Raw genomic sequence first — 18623 nt, forward strand, 5'->3', positions numbered from 1 at the left:
ACAGAGGAGCGTCTTCTCACTACAAATAAGTGTGCAACTAAATAGAAACGATTCCAACTTTGTGCCATGCAGCCATAAATACAGACTAGAAATTTCAGTTCTTACCCAAGCTAATTCTGACGGCACGGGATGCTGATGACTTTCCTTGATTGACAAAACAATACCAAACAGGTGACAGTTGAAGAGGACAAAAAGAGTTGTCAGAAGTGGGATTCGAACCCACGCCGGGAGAACCCGACTGCGACCTGAACGCAGCGCCTTAGACCGCTCGGCCATCCTGACTGCTGGTAGCCTGTACACACCTGTATAAAGTATATCAACGAGAGTCCTAGCTATGTATTGGTTTGGACGCGGAAAATGCATTCCACCCACATTGAAAATATGGTCCTAAATCCAGTTTAGACCCTACCAAGGGCGGAAAAAGTGCATATGTAGACTTCAAGGCATGTATTGTGAAACGTTCAATGTATTTAAGTCGCCGTCAAGTGAATGTACTGGACCTACGATGTGGCAGGAAGAAAGGTGGGGATATGGCGTGAGCCCCAGCATGCTTTGCTGGGTGTCAAATGCGGTCAGACTGTTATGTCTTGTGCACGAGCATTTACTGACTTGATTGTTATTACCTACATTTTTCCTGACAGCACATGGTGTTTTTTTCGCTGAATCAGTCATCAGTTAAGGAACAAGGAAGTCACACGAATCATACCAGACTCAGGCAATCCCATTTTGGACAGAGGAGTGTCTTCTTACTAGAAGAAGTGTGTAACTAAACCGAAACGATTCCAACTTTGTGCCATGCAGCCATAAATACAAACTAGAAGACTCAGGCAAGTGAATGTATTGGACCTACGATGTGGCAGGAAGAAAGGTGGGGATATGGCGTGAGCCCCAGCATGCTTTGCTGGGTGTCAGATGCGGTCAGACTGTTATGTCAAGCTAATTCTGACGGCACGGGATGCTGATGACTTTCCTTGATTGACAAAACAATACCAAACAGGTGACAGTTGAAGAGGACAAAAAGAGTTGTCAGAAGTGGGATTCGAACCCACGCCGGGAGAACCCGACGCAGCACCTTAGACCGCATTTTTTTTATTAACATATGTATTCACATGATTGTACAATTACAGTCGCTGACAGTGCTTACACTACCACCTGATAAAGAAAATATCTAGTTGGGGTGGCAGTGTCTAACAATTCCATTGAAAAGAGAGTAAGTACTTTTCCATGGATATGTTCAGAATTATTGTATAGCTTACAATGAAGAAATATACCTAGATGAATGTATAATATATTTAATGCAGCTAATCTGACTACCTCTGTATTTATAAATCATTATGTTATGTCCTAATCTAACGGCGAGTGACCTTACACCGCTCGGTCATCCTGACTGCTGGTAGCCTGTACACACCCGTATGAACTATATAAGCGAGGGTCATATGTATTCAATTTGGTTTGAACGCGGAAAATGCTTTCCACCGTGATTACAAATTTTTTTAATGGTTTGTTTGTTGTCTTAGAACGAGAAAATCAAACGGCAAGAGACATTTTCATCATTTAGTCATCAACGGAATCGTTTACAGAGTACTAAAATATAACAATGCCGTTTAACTTGTAATTTCTTTGTTTGAACAGTGTATGAAATTGAGCATTTCAAAGCATTTCGTTGTAGCCTCAGTGTCGTCATCTGTCCGGCCGTCACCGTCCACTTCAAAGGTCATTCGGGTGTTTTTCTGCCGAATCATCTGTGTCCTTCAGATCATTTCGCGTTTTATGTGCAGCAGCTTGAAATAGGAAAGATGGACAGAACGCATGCAATTAGCTCCTACTTGATATTTAAAAAAAATAATCTTTAAATATAAAAGCACATGGATATCCTTACAGGAGAGGATAAGGTAAATAGGATTTATAGTTATCATTTCTGTCATTGCCTTAATGCATGAATGTACGTTTCGTACGTTTAAAATCTTTAGAGATCTTATAAGTTCGGAACGAGATGATGTGTCACCCAAAATGGCCTATTTTTGTACATATAGTCTGGTTCATAATTATTGAGAATTTTTCTTCTTACTTTGAGCTATCCTAACACCTCAACTGATTCACTGATACTTAAAACTAAGTAATGGTTTAAGGGAGGTAACTCATCTTGGCCTACTGAGTATAGTACAATTAGAGTTACCTCCCCTGAATTTGTAGCAGACGTCATTTTCCTCAGCACTGTCAACAATGTCTGCTGAAGATAAAAGAAGGTTGATTTTTGAGTTGTGTAATCAAGGAATTGATGATGTAAATACATTGGCAGAGAGAACAGGAACTCCTCTTTCTACTGTGTATAGGATTTGGAAGAATTTTAAAGAGGGAAAGGATTTGGGGCACCAGAAAGGAGCAGGGAGACCCAGATAATTGGACTTCTCAGATCGCGTCCGGCTGGGAATTTTAGAGTCTAAAAAGCAAAGGGCAAGCATCTCCAACATCAGGTATGAAATAATAGAAAGGGGATCAACAGTTGTATCAAAATCTACAGTTAGAAGAAATTTGATTGATCTTGGATGGGAGAAAAAGACTGGAATTCCTTCTCCTCTCATGAAACAAGAACATAAAGACAGGCGTGTTGAGTGGTGTTTGGCACATGAAAACTTTGACTGGGAAAATGTGATTTTTACTGATGAAAGCTCAATATGGGTATATCCCAATAATGTGAAAATATGGACAAAGTCTGCGTCAGCACCGTTGTATCGACGACCTAAATACAGCCCAAAGTTTCATGTATGGGGAGGGATATCCTTATTAGGAACGACCCCGCTGTGTGTGTTTGAGGGAAATCTGACAAGTCAACGCTACACTAACATATTAGATAATTTTCTCCTTCCAAGTGCACATGTGTTTTATGGAAATGACTGGATTTTGCAGCAAGATAATGTTCCTAAACACACCGCAAAACATGCCAAGCAGTGGTTTCAGGAGGAAAATGTGACTGCATTACCATTTCCTGCATATAGTCCTGACTTAAATCCCATTGAGAACATTTGGGGGATGATGAAGGAATGTGTGAATCAAAAGGGGTTGACAAAAATTGAAGACATGAAGAGAGAAGTGGTCCGATACTGGGACAGCATAACTCACGAAACACTAACCTCTCTGATAGGAAGTATGCCTACCCGTCTTAGACTGTGCCGTGAAGCTCAAGGAGACTTGATAAAATATTAAATTGTTACCTACACAACATGAAAAGGTCAGTTCACTTTCACAATACATTCAATTTTATCTGATTTGTTCTCGTTTAATAATATGAAATGCTTTAGCTATTCTCAATAATTTTGAACCATACTGTAATTGTTTACGATTCAAAAAGTTAGATCAGACTAATTGCCACTCATCCAAGAAATGTCCCTTGAGTGTCCTGTTTTCTTATCACACCTTTTGAGTCATTTTTTTCCGCATCATACCTTTTGCGTCACTGGAATCTTTGGCGTCCACAGCATTAGTTTCGGAACTGTCATCACTGCGATCTCTTACATTGGGACGTTTCATTCTGATGGAAGCCTTTCTGTACTTTTTGTCCTTTTTGTCGTCTCCGTCCACAGTGTTCACATCATCATCACCGTCGTCGACACTGTTAATGCTGTTGTCTACTGGGTCGTTAGTCTTCTTGTCTTCATCTGCCAAGACGACCACCAGAATAGCAGCAAACACTAACAGCAACAGAGGTCTCATGGCCAGTGGTAAATTCTGCAACATTCATGCATGTATAAAATATGTTCCAAGAGCGTGTAAGACAAAATAGCGGTGTGTAACATTATTGATAAAATAGATTATATTTGTAATTTCATGCAAATGCATGACAAAATTGTCCTAAGTATTAGCTGTTTATCAAGAGGCAGAAGTGATGCTGGAAAATCAGTGATTCCTGCTTGGAAACCTTTGGGCAGGTATCACCGGGCACCTGTGTTATCTACCCATTTCGATTACTTGGAGCAGTATGATGTCATTCTCTCACTACAGTGTTTTGTCGGTTTTGTTTATGATAATGGCTGACTGAGATGCTGATTATCAACAGTGAGTGAGTTCTGATGAACAAGAGAATGTATGTCTAATTGTTACCTCCGACAGTTCCAGGACTCACGCTGCTGTAGAAGTGTTGTAATGTTGACGGCGAAGATCAGCTGTACTTGTGAGGTTTCTTCAATGTGTATTTATACTGTATTCAGTCCATGGTTATCGTCATCTCTCGTGTTCATCAAGAGTTCAACCCTTGCGATAATTCTCCCGACCGTGAGTGTGTCGATCAATCTGTCACCTTTAACGTTCCATGTAAAACAACTGAAAGGTCATGAGTAAATGTTTATGGATGTGATGCTCAAAGTGATGTCAGTGTTTTATGGGAAAGGTATAAGACCATTGCAGTGTCGACCTTTTCTATACTCATTCAGTGAAAGGATTACTTTTGTCAAGATCGTAAATATGGTCACGAACATTTATTTGCGCAAATAGTTTTCTTTGACAAATGATAGAATACATGTTCTCAAAGGCATTGGTAATAAAGTTGGGATCAAAAGAACGTATACCAAGACAAATAACAATGACAGACAAGAGTTAAGTAGGTTTCGGTACCGTATAGCTACGTTGGCGTTAACGGTGACATACAATGTGAAACTATTTATGAACGATATTATGAATAGCAAGAAAAAATGTATACACTTAAATACACCAAAACTTTGCTTCTGGGTCTGTATCTGTATATGCAGTTACGACAGAACGACATTTACAATGGGTGAGAGCTTTCCCTGGAATGAATATCGAGATCGTGCAAACCACAGTTTTGCATTCATAGTACTGTATGAATTAGAACTGATGTGACCCGTGAAGGTCCCGGGGTAGAATAGGCCTTCAGCAACACATACTTGCCATAAAAGGCGACTCAGCTTGTCGTAAGAGGCGACTAACGGGATCGGGTGGTCAGGCTCGCTGACTTGGTTGACACATGTCATCGGTTCCCAATTGCGCAGATCGATGCTCATGTTGTTGATCACTGGATTGTCTGGTCCAGACTCGATTATTTACAGACCGCCGCCATATAGCTGTAATATTGCTGAGTGCGGCGTAAAACTAAACTCACTCACTCACTCACTCACTCACTAGAACTGATGTAGGTTGAACGAACAAAATGATTGTATGTTTACACTGCAAAGGCAGTTGCGATTCAGATTCTGACAAATTCGAGATAATACAGGAGACGTTGTTGTGCTGAGCTTGTGAGTGAGTTTAGGTTTATGTCTCTTTTTGTAATAATTTAGTAACATCACGTCTGGGACGGCAGGAATGTGCTTCGACGTGAAGAGCGAACACTTTAACCGCTGAGAAACCCCACTGTCCGTGGTGAGCTTCAATGCAGGTGTGTGTTTTACTGGAGTTGAGTCTCGGGTGTAAAATTATAATAAAGTTACATATTCATGAGGCCTGAGCAAATGCATTGGCCTGTTTGACAATATATGTGTTGATGTGCGTCAAGATATATATTTCAATATGGGTATGATATGAGTTCGCCAATAATTTTGTTGCAAGTGTGTACACGTCATGTGTTTCCTGGTCCCGATTTCTCGAAGTAAACTTAAGGCTGAATTTTTACTCAAGTTTGTGTTTTTACTGAAATTTGAGAAAAATCATTCCCTACAATGAACTGAAATTGATACTATGCTTCAACATAGTGGACAATTTGAGTTTGGTGGACATAATGCTTAAGTTGTTTGGGCTTCTGTATTTTAAAAAAATGTCAAATTGTCAAACTCATCTTGAAATTTGAGTAAAAACTTAAGTTTCTGTCGAGAAATCGGGGCCAGGTCATTATCAACCTAACTTGCAAATAATGGGTCGTCTCACTCAGTCATTTCAAGATCGAACCACGTGGTTACGTAACACTATATAATCAGAGATGTATATTGTAAATTCACGGGATGTGAATTGTAAAGTTCGGACTTTGCACTGATAATTTCTAAACCTCGATTTTGAAATAATCATTATTCACAAATGAATTAATACACATTTGTGTTTTACATTCATGACGGTTCAGAAGTCTCAGCAGTCTCCTGTCCTCGGTTTGGGACCCGTGAAGGTCCCAGGGTAGAACAGGCCTTCAGCAACCCATGCTTGCCATAAAAAGCGACTGTGCTTGTCGTAAGAGGCGACTAATGGGATCGGGTGGTCAGGCTTGGTTGACGCATGTCATCGGTTCCCAATTGCGCAAATCGACGCTCATGTTGTTGGTTACTGGATTGTCTGCCCCAGACTCGATTATTTACAGACCGCCGCCATATGGCTGGAATATCGCTGAGTGCGGCGTAAAACGTAACCCACTCACTCCTCGGTTTTGGTAGCAAATGTAAACCCGCGGAGGAGGGAAAATCCCGGGGGCCGAACAAACTCGTTATACCGCGTGTCGGGTAGATATCCCGTATGCAGTGACGTAAACATTTTGCTGTTTATTTTTCTTGCAGACTATATCTAAAACGGGTGATAATTTGTATCCTCCGGATGGTGGTTTCTCCATAACTGAGTCTGAGCTTTGAAAAATGTTGTTTATCTGACTCTGATTGTCGGACATCTTGCTTGTTTTCCTAACCATGTGCTCGCAGCAGGGCGTGAAATGCACGATAATTTCATGAAAATCGGTCAGGGTATGACATGTATTTTCATATCACTAGCTCGCTATTCCATGTACCCCATGGAGATCTATTATAAGGCACCGGTTCGTGTTAATATCAATCGTAATATATTACTTTAAGAGATATTTTACACAAAAACAGTTGAGAAGTCGGATAAACAACTCCTACTCGGCTTTACAAGAGATTGTGAATCCTCAAAGTCATGGTTTCCCCAAGACATATTCCTGACACGAATATCTACAACTGCTATAAACAGATTAAGAACAAGCTGATGATCGTTAGTTTATTGTACATAAGGCCGCCGATCCGTATACATAGTGTTATAATGTCAGGCAAAGTATGGACAGTGGAAATAGTGGAAAACATCATGACATTGTGTAATTTGTTGACTGGAAAAATCAGGCTCTTCCTTAATGACAGCTAATGTGTCAGAAACAGTGTTAAATTTACATGAACATATTCGTCTTCTGATGAAAAGTTCTTATGCGTGTTTCCTTTGTAGAGTGCCCCAAATATTTCTATAGAATATCCTGTTTTCGTAAATTAATAAGTATCATATGCAAATAACAGATGATATTCGATCTCGATTTATATCAAACACGTACAAGCAAGAAACTTACAGTTATTGGATTTAGACTTGGCTTGACAGATATAAATAGTCAGTAGCCAAATGAACAGAACATGACTTTGAACAAGACGTTATTATCTCACATTTTACATACAATGGAAGCTGTCAAAACCGACATCTGTCTAATCCAGCAAATTGTCAACACCGGCCGAAAATCAAAGTCCCTTCCATGGCTTGTACATCTATCATCAGCTCTGCAATCGGGCACCTAGTCGAAAACGGATATTTTCCAAGTCCAAAAGCGTGCCGGATTAGACAGCTTCCACTGTAGGCATCATCTGCATTTGTGTGTGTTATTGGAAGAAATCTCGGGTGCCCTCTCTATGTGTTATTTGAATGTAATAGTCATCAGCACTATGACAAGGAAGTCTATTGCCTTACCTCCGTTGCCGAATCACCAGATTAGAAATAATAGTTTCTTAATCAAAAGGTTGGTTTAAAGGAGGTATACATACAATAAGTTATGTTTGGGATGATAATGGTGTTGTTTTATTTTGTTTGTCTTTTAGTGAATGCAAGAATATTTGCGGCATTAAAGGAACAGTTTTATAGTACAACAGAATTATCCTAAATATCCCCTAAACATGGAAAACCTCACTTTGGTCCTATTCAACTCACCCAAAGCCTCTCATTAAACTCCTCTGCTTTCTCCCCAAAAAGGGTGTACAAATTACTACAAAACAAATACTGGCTGGTGACACTCCTCTTAAGCTTTGTTAAATGAACCTAATGAACTTAATGTAGACATTTCATGGAATATTCCCTTTACAAATACAGAAATTTGCCCTATGTATGTAAATGTAAAACTCCTAGATTTTCAGTATCGATTCATGAATAGAGTGAAAATGTATATTGGAAAAGAGTTGTTGCAAATCAAAAGGATTGCTGCAAATATTTGCTGTTTCAGTCTGAACTGGACATTTCCATCACATGTTCATCAAATGTAAAATAGTACACGAATTTTGGAGAAAAGTTGAAAATGTCATCAATCACCATGTCTCTCTTGGCATTTTCATCTCTTAATCTGAGACTGTCTTTTGAAATAATCCAGTTAACTTATTAAAGGTCACATGCAATCAAAAACTCAAAAATAATTAAAACACAATTATCACTTATTCATGACATATAAGATACATTACTGCTTGTAAGAAAACAAATAAACAAAACTGTAAGCGTATAATCGTGATTCAAAAGTGCAATATTTTGTACTTGGGCTTACTTCCCTCGAAACGAAGTTACAATTATGATTACAATAACATTACACTATGTGGTATAATGTCAGTTCTATTTTAACATTAATATTCCACAATGTAGACCCGCTAAACCTAAATAAAGATTTTAAAATGTCACTCGTATCATGTCTGACTCAGACAATCACACAAACAGAGGAGTGTCTCCTTGCTACAACTGAAGTCTGCAGCTAAATAGAAACGATTCTAATTTTGGACCATGTTTCCATGTTTTGCTGTGCCAGATGCGACCAGATTCCCATGTATTGGGCACGAGCATTTACTGACTTGATTGTTATTACCTGCATTTATCCTGACAGCACATGTGACGGGGGTATGGCTCAGTGGTAGAGCATTCGACTGCAGATGGAGATGTCCCCGGTTCGATCCCGGGTGCCCCCTCTGTATGTGTTCTTTCGCTGAATTAGTCACCACTGAAGGAACAAGGAAGTCACACGAATCATACCAATTTCAGTTCCCGCCCAAGCTAATTCTGACGGCGCGGGATGCTGCATTGCAAAGCCAACTGCAACCAGAAAGCAACGCCTTAGACCGCTCGGCCTGGTAGCTTGTAGAAATTTCAGTTCATACCCAAGCTAATTCTGACGGCACGGGATGCTGATGACTTTCCTTGATTGACAAAACAATACCAAACAGGTGACAGTTGAAGAGGACAAAAAGAGTTGTCAGAAGTGGGATTCGAACCCACGCCGGGAGAACCCGACTGCGACCTGAACGGAGCGCCTTAGACCGCTCGGCCATCCTGACTGCTGGTAGCCTGTACACACCTGTATAAAGTATATCAGCGAGAGTCCTATGTATTGGTTTGGACGCGGAAAATGCATTCCACCCACATTGAAAATATGGTCCTAAATCCAGTTTAGACCCTACCAAGGGCGGAAAAAGTGCATATGTAGACTTCAAGGAATGTATTGCGAAACGTTCAATATATTTAAGTCTCCGAGAACTGAATGTATTAGACTGTCATTGTGCCAGGAATAAACATTGGAATGAGGCTGTCAATATTCGACGAAAGGTCCTTCTAATATCAGTCCCGTGTAAACCCATTCCTTCGAGGCTAGGCGATGGAAACACCCCACTTCAGTGCCATGACGATGTACGCAGGTACAAGGTTTGCCAGTGTACAAGAGAAACACATACCAACAAACAGTTGCATCATTTAATCATCAACGCCGTTCTTAACAGGATATGAAAATACAATCATGCTTTTAACTGCAATTTCTATGTTTCAACAGTTTATGGAAATGACCGTTTCAAAGCGATTTGGTTGTTGTATGTTCAGTATTGTCATCGGCCCGCCCATCATCGTCCACCTCAAAGGTCGTGAAACAGAAGACCAACATGGCGTTACAGGTCATTGGGATGTTTCTCTGCCGAATCATCTGTGTCCTTTAGATCTGTTCGTGTTTTGTGTGCAGCACCTTTAAACAGGAAACATGCGTATACTTATCCCTGTCCTCCTTTTGTACAGAAAATCATTAAATATTGAGGTATATTGGTATCGTTACATCGCAGATAAGGTAATAAGGATTCACAATGACCATTTCGATTCACGCTTTAATGCATGAGTGTATATTTTGTGTGTTTTGAAATCTGTAGAAACGATATCATTTTAACCCCAAATGTATACTTGTTTTGTAATTAATTATTTGCCATTAAAATAATTCTGATCAGATTAGCGGTGTTACTCATTAAACTGAGAGTTAACACTCACTCACTCAAGAGGTAATGCATTCCATATCATACCTTTGAAATTGCCAGCATGTTTAGCAACATTGACGTCTTTGGCGTCTACAGCAATAGTTTCGGAACTGTCATCACTGCGATCTCTTACATTGGGACGTTTCATTTTGATGAAATCCTTTCTGTATTTTTTGTCCTTTTTGTCGTCTCCGTCCACAGTGTTCACATCATTATCACCGTCGTCGACACTGTTAATGCTGTTTTCCACGGGGCCGTTAGTCGTCTTGTCTTCATCTGCCAAGACGACGACCAGGACAGCAGCAAACACTAACAGCAACAGAGGTCTCATGGCCAGTGGTAAATTCTGCAACATTCATGCATGTATAAAATATGTTCCAAGAGCGCGTGAGACAAAATAGCGGTATGTTACTACACACTGTTAATAAGATGCGTCTTATTTGTAATTTCATTCAACTGAATGACAAAACTGCGCTAGGTATAAGTCTTTTTACCATGAGGTGAGATCGGTGCTGACAAACCCGTGATTCGGCTTTGAAACCTTTGGAACCGGGCATCCGTGCCTCCAACCCATTGAATTAATAGGGACAATATAATGTCACTCAAACGATACAGGATTAATTCATTTCAAACTGATTCAAATACTGATGAACAAGAGAATGTATGTCTAATTGTTACCTCCGACAGTTCCAGGACTCACGCTGCTGTTGAAGTGTTGTAGTGTTGACGGCGAAGATCAGCTGTACTTGTGAGGTTTCTTCAATGTGTATTTATACTGTATTCAGTCCATGATTATCGTCATGTCTCGTGTTCATCAAGAGTTCAACCCTTACAATAATTCTCCCGACCGTGAGTGTGTCGATCAATCTGTCACATTTAATGTTTCTTCAACCAAAAAGGTTATATGTATTAGCTTTATGGATGTCATGTTCAGAGTGAGAGCCGTGTGTGTATGGTAAAGGTATAAGGACCTTTCGATGTCAGTTTTTCCCCACACTAATTCAGTAAACGGATTTCGCTGGGATCAAAATAACGTATACCGAAATAAATAGAAATGATGTTCGGAAAAGGTTAAGTAGGTCCCAATACCGTGTAGCTACGTTGTATGGTTGTATACATTGTGAAATTATTTATGAACGCTATTGTACATATCAAGAAACGTTACATGCAACACTTAAATACACTGACAGTTTACATTTGTTTAAATTTTTTGAAATTACGACAGTTGGTGAGAGCCTTTCCTGGACTAAACTTCGAGATGATGCACAAACCAGTATGGCATTCGTGGTACGGTAATAGGGACTGAAAGAACCAGATGATTCAGATCTTATGATCGAAACGTTTGATGCAAACTTTGAAAATCTATATGTATACTTCTGTACTTACACTGCAATGGTATAATTTCCTCCCACCACTTTTGTGTACTAAGTTTATTGCGAGTCAAATGCTGCCAAATCCGAGATCATTCAGAAGGCCTTCTTATGCTGAGCTTAAATGAGTGAGTGATTTTATGATTATGCCGTTTACAACACTATTCCAGCAATCTTCGATGGACACCAGAAATCGGCTTCAGACTTTGTACCCGGATGGGGATTAGAACCTCGGTCTTCTGCGTGAAAAGCGAACGCTTTAACCACTAGGCTACCCCAACGCCTTTGCAGAACCTGGATGTAAATGTATGTTATACTGAGTCGAGAGCCAATTGTTTAATTATAATAAAGTTACATCTTTTGATACATAAAGACAGACACGAGTCGGCCTGTCTGACATGATATACTTGTAGGTTAATATGCCTTGCGATACATGTCAGTACGTGACCGTGTTCCCTAAACATATTGCTACATAAAGACAGACACGAGTCGGCCTGTCTGACATGATATACTTGTAGGTTAATATGCCTTGCGATACATGTCAGTACGTGACCGTGTTCCCTAAACATATTGCTACATAAAGACAGACACGAGTCGGCCTGTCTGGCATGATATACTTGTAGGTTAATATGCCTTGCGATACATGTCAGTACGTGACCGTGTTCCCTAAACATATTGCTACATAAAGACAGACACGAGTCGGCCTGTCTGACATGATATACTTGTAGGTTAATATGCCTTGCGATACATGTCAGTACGTGACCGTGTTCCCTAAACATATTGCTACATAAAGACAGACACGAGTCGGCCTGTCTGACATGATATACTTGTAGGTTAATATGCCTTGCGATACATGTCAGTACGTGACCGTGTTCCCTAAACATATTGCTACATAAAGACAGACACGAGTCGGCCTGTCTGACATGATATACTTGTAGGTTAATATGCCTTGCGATACATGTCAGTACGTGACCGTGTTCCCTAAACATATTGCTACATAAAGACAGACACGAGTCGGCCTGTCTGACATGATATACTTGTAGGTTAATATGCCTTGCGATACATGTCAGTACGTGTCCGTGTTCCCTAAACATATTGCTACATAAAGACAGACACGAGTCGGCCTGTCTGACATGATATACTTGTAGGTTAATATGCCTTGCGATACATGTCAGTACGTGTCCGTGTTCCCTAAACATATTGCTACATAAAGACAGACACGAGTCGACCTGTCTGACATGATATACTTGTAGGTTAATATGCCTTGCGATACATGTCAGTACGTGACCGTGTTCCCTAAACATATTGCTACATAAAGACAGACACGAGTCGGCCTGTCTGACATGATATACTTGTAGGTTAATATGCCTTGCGATACATGTCAGTACGTGACCGTGTTCCCTAAACATATTGCTACATAAAGACAGACACGAGTCGGCCTGTCTGACATGATATACTTGTAGGTTAATATGCCTTGCGATACATGTCTGTACGTGACCGTGTTCCCTAAACATATTGCTACATAAAGACAGACACGAGTCGACCTGTCTGACATGATATACTTGTAGGTTAATATGCCTTGCGATACATGTCAGTGCGTGTCCGTGTTCCCTAAACATATTGCTACATAAAGACAGACACGAGTCGGCCTGTCTGACATGATATACTTGTAGGTTAATATGCCTTGCGATACATGTCAGTACGTGACCGTGTTCCCTAAACATATTGCTACATAAAGACAGACACGAGTCGGCCTGTCTGACATGATATACTTGTAGGTTAATATGCCTTGCGATACATGTCAGTACGTGACCGTGTTCCCTAAACATATTGCTACATAAAGACAGACACGAGTCGGCCTGTCTGACATGATATACTTGTAGGTTTATATGCCTTGCGATACATGTCAGTACGTGACCGTGTTCCCTAAACATATTGCTACATAAAGACAGACACGAGTCGGCCTGTCTGACATGATATACTTGTAGGTTAATATGCCTTGCGATACATGTCAGTACGTGACCGTGTTCCCTAAACATATTGCTACATAAAGACAGACACGAGTCGGCCTGTCTGACATGATATACTTGTAGGTTAATATGCCTTGCGATACATGTCAGTACGTGACCGTGTTCCCTAAACATATTGCTACATAAAGACAGACACGAGTCGGCCTGTCTGACATGATATACTTGTAGGTTAATATGCCTTACGATACATGTTAGTACGTGTCCGTGTTCCCTAAACATATTGCTACATAAAGACAGACACGAGTCGGCCTGTCTGACATGATATACTTGTAGGTTAATATGCCTTGCGATACATGTCAGTACGTGTCCGTGTTCCCTAAACATATTGCTACATAAAGACAGACACGAGTCGGCCTGTCTGACATGATATACTTGTAGGTTAATATGCCTTGCGATACATGTCAGTACGTGACCGTGTTCCCTAAACATATTGCTACATAAAGACAGACACGAGTCGGCCTGTCTGACATGATATACTTGTAGGTTAATATGCCTTGCGATACATGTCAGTACGTGTCCGTGTTCCCTAAACATATTGCTACATAAAGACAGACACGAGTCGGCCTGTCTGACATGATATACTTGTAGGTTAATATGCCTTGCGATACATGTCAGTACGTGACCGTGTTCCCTAAACATATTGCTACATAAAGACAGACACGAGTCGGCCTGTCTGACATGATATACTTGTAGGTTAATATGCCTTGCGATACATGTCAGTACGTGACTGTGTTCCCTAAACATATTGCTACATAAAGACAGACACGAGTCGGCCTGTCTGACATGATATACTTGTAGGTTAATATGCCTTGCGATACATGTCTGTACGTGTCCGTGTTCCCTAAACATATTGCTACATAAAGACAGACACGAGTCGGCCTGTCTGACATGATATACTTGTAGGTTAATATGCCTTGCGATACATGTCAGTACGTGACCGTGTTCCCTAAACATATTGCTACATAAAGACAGACACGAGTCGGCCTGTCTGACATGATATACTTGTAGGTTAATATGCCTTGCGATACATGTCAGTACGTGACCGTGTTCACTAAACATATTGCTACATAAAGACAGACACGAGTCGGCCTGTCTGACATGATATACTTGTAGGTTAATATGCCTTGCGATACATGTCAGTACGTGACCGTGTTCCCTAAACATATTGCTACATAAAGACAGACACGAGTCGGCCTGTCTGACATGATATACTTGTAGGTTAATATGCCTTGCGATACATGTCAGTACGTGACCGTGTTCACTAAACATATTGCTACATAAAGACAGACACGAGTCGGCCTGTCTGACATGATATACTTGTAGGTTAATATGCCTTGCGATACATGTCAGTACGTGTCCGTGTTCCCTAAACATATTGCTACATAAAGACAGACACGAGTCGGCCTGTCTGACATGATATACTTGTAGGTTAATATGCCTTGCGATACATGTCAGTACGTGTCCGTGTTCCCTAAACATATTGCTACATAAAGACAGACACGAGTCGGCCTGTCTGACATGATATACTTGTAGGTTAATATGCCTTGCGATACATGTCAGTACGTGACCGTGTTCCCTAAACATATTGCTACATAAAGACAGACACGAGTCGGCCTGTCTGACATGATATACTTGTAGGTTAATATGCCTTGCGATACATGTCAGTACGTGACCGTGTTCCCTAAACATATTGCTACATAAAGACAGACACGAGTCGGCCTGTCTGACATGATATACTTGTAGGTTAATATGCCTTGCGATACATGTCTGTACGTGTCCGTGTTCCCTAAACATATTGCTACATAAAGACAGACACGAGTCGGCCTGTCTGACATGATATACTTGTAGGTTAATATGCCTTGCGATACATGTCAGTACGTGACCGTGTTCCCTAAACATATTGCTACATAAAGACAGACACGAGTCGGCCTGTCTGACATGATATACTTGTAGGTTAATATGCCTTGCGATACATGTCAGTACGTGACCGTGTTCCCTAAACATATTGCTACATAAAGACAGACACGAGTCGGCCTGTCTGACATGATATACTTGTAGGTTAATATGCCTTGCGATACATGTCTGTACGTGTCCGTGTTCCCTAAACATATTGCTACATAAAGACAGACACGAGTCGGCCTGTCTGACATGATATACTTGTAGGTTAATATGCCTTGCGATACATGTCAGTACGTGACCGTGTTCCCTAAACATATTGCTACATAAAGACAGACACGAGTCGGCCTGTCTGACATGATATACTTGTAGGTTAATATGCCTTGCGATACATGTCAGTACGTGACCGTGTTCCCTAAACATATTGCTACATAAAGACAGACACGAGTCGGCCTGTCTGACATGATATACTTGTAGGTTAATATGCCTTGCGATACATGTCAGTACGTGACCGTGTTCCCTAAACATATTGCTACATAAAGACAGACACGAGTCGGCCTGTCTGACATGATATACTTGTAGGTTAATATGCCTTGCGATACATGTCAGTACGTGACCGTGTTCCCTAAACATATTGCTACATAAAGACAGACACGAGTCGGCCTGTCTGACATGATATACTTGTAGGTTAATATGCCTTGTGATACATGTCTGTACGTGACCGTGTTCCCTAAACATATTGCTACATAAAGACAGACACGAGTCGGCCTGTCTGACATGATATACTTGTAGGTTAATATGCCTTGCGATACATGTCAGTACGTGTCCGTGTTCACTAAACATGTTGCTGCTGTATGTGTAGATGTCGCACGTCTTGGCTCCTGGTCGATATTCGTGACACGGATTACTACTTCTAATCGGAAAGGCATGACCTGTCATCCATGTAAGGCCATCGCGACTTTAGCTGTGTGTCAACGCGACCGGTTTTTATGTTTCTAGTCAACATATATCTCTTATTTGTGTGGTTGTGTGGCTTTGTGGTGTTATCTTGGATCTCTTACAGGTTCTACAGACAAATTCCGATGAGTCGAATGCTGGCGTCTCGAACATTCGGGTTAGTGTTTTCATGCTTGTCCTAAGGGGCGACTAACGTGATCGGGTGGTCAGGCTCGCTGACTTGGATAAATCGATGCTCATAATGTCGATCACTGAATTGTCTGGTCCAGACTGTTTTATTTGCATACCGAAGCAATATAACTGGAATATGGCTGAGTGCGGCGTAAAACAACAAACGAGACCACAAGTGTACTTGGCACTGACATCCCGTAGCACTCCAAGTCACACAACGGGCATGTGACATAAAGCCGCGTGAATTTAACAGGTGCGAAGGATTATGACCTTCTGGAAAACAAACATATTTGTTAAAATGAAAATTTCTCTTTTGGATCAAAGTGTCTTGAAAACGCAGCATCAGTTTGTCAACAATACCACCTGGTCATCTTTGTAAACTATCGAGTTATAGAGGATACTAAACGACCTTCCGTATAATGCCATTTTTATTAAACGCGTTAATGATTTGGTATCAAACTCGCTTTCGCTCGTTTGACACTAAATCTTTAACAAGTTTAATAAAAATGATATTTCACGGACGCGAGTTTAGTATTCTGTTTATTACTCGCCAGCATAAAACTACCGCGAAATTCCCTGCAGTGTGAGGACTCTCAGCTTTCATGTCAAGCAGGGTCTAGTGAAATTGCGACATCGGCATTAGCATTGTGACGTCACAACTTTGAACCATTTTGTGGTATTACACTAGTGCAATATTGCCGTAAAAATATTACACTGCAGTATCTTCAACGGGCGAGTAATAAAACAGATATTATCGAGTGTATAAACTTTCTTTCCTGCCCTTTTCAATTCCAAAACATTTACATGACTATACTCCGACGAATTATTTACTCGCAGGAGCATTACTGGTAATGTACGGGTCTTATTCACCTTTGTAATGAATTATGCGAAGGATTTAGTTGATCTAGATTTTTTTCATTTAGGTCTTGTGTTTGTGGATTTTCGCTTGAGTTACAAAGGACCTCACTATTGTGTTAAATCCCACCCGCTGCCACGGATAATAGTCTAGTTGTTGAAAATATCAACCTTACAAGACCACACACACACACACACACACACACACACACACACACACTATATACATACATACATATATATATATATATATATATCAACCTTACAAGACCACATACACACACACACACACATATACATATATACATATATATACACACACACACACACACACACACACATATATATATATATATATATATTCTGGGCTTTACTCCTACTGACCACTTTAAACAATGGGCACTAGTACAATCATATTTGTCTATGCAAAATTATAAATAATATGTTCGTCACCATATGGCTGCAATATTGCCGATGTGACGTTAAATATTAACTCACTCATGTAAATAATATGTCAACCCTTTAATCGTGAAAATCGACGAAATCAAATGAATATTTGTATCCCGGGAAAAAAATCAGCAGATTTTCACGATTTCTCTAACGGATATGTTGACGATGGGAAACCGGAAATGAGGAGAAATCCACATAGTGACCGCCTTGTCTTTCCCCATACTCAGGTGTACGACAATAAACCTCCCGTGTACACACGGCATATACAGATGTGTTGTTCAGATGTCACAAACTTCATCCACACATTTAAAAATGCATTCAGGTTTATTCACATAGGTTTGCAGAAAATATTTGACAAATGGATCAATAGCGAACATAGACGGAATGGTACAAGAAATTAGAAAAAAAACAGCAAAAGAAAACATCAGTCCCATGACTGAACGAATATGCTATATTAGATGTTTGTAAAGAAATGTCACTTGTGGTTTGTACGAGGAGACTCATGCCAAATGCTACCATTAGAAATGCATCCTCGGTATTAGAGGGATCTATATACATATAATTCAGAGGCAGGTGATGATGGTGGTGATGAAGATGATAACGTGTGCACAATTACAGTTAATGTAGTATAATAATGAAGAAGCCAGTGAGAGTAACGG

At 40.4% G+C, this 18623-nt stretch overlaps 3 non-coding genes across 3 annotated transcripts; 1 reads left to right on the plus strand and 2 right to left on the minus strand.

The window, feature by feature from the left end:
• Positions 1 to 198: 198 nt before the first annotated feature.
• On the minus strand, positions 199 to 282 carry Trnal-cag (transfer RNA leucine (anticodon CAG)). Its single transcript has one exon. It is a non-coding gene; the product is annotated as a tRNA-Leu (tRNA).
• Positions 283 to 8843: 8561 nt separating this feature from the next.
• Positions 8844 to 8915, plus strand: Trnac-gca (transfer RNA cysteine (anticodon GCA)). Its single transcript has one exon. It is a non-coding gene; the product is annotated as a tRNA-Cys (tRNA).
• Positions 8916 to 9197: 282 nt separating this feature from the next.
• On the minus strand, positions 9198 to 9281 carry Trnal-cag (transfer RNA leucine (anticodon CAG)). The gene has a single exon. It is a non-coding gene; the product is annotated as a tRNA-Leu (tRNA).
• Positions 9282 to 18623: the final 9342 nt, after the last annotated feature.

This window comes from Haliotis asinina, chromosome 6 (assembly GCF_037392515.1).
Source record: "Haliotis asinina isolate JCU_RB_2024 chromosome 6, JCU_Hal_asi_v2, whole genome shotgun sequence".
Classification (NCBI taxonomy): Eukaryota; Metazoa; Mollusca; class Gastropoda; order Lepetellida; family Haliotidae; genus Haliotis; species Haliotis asinina.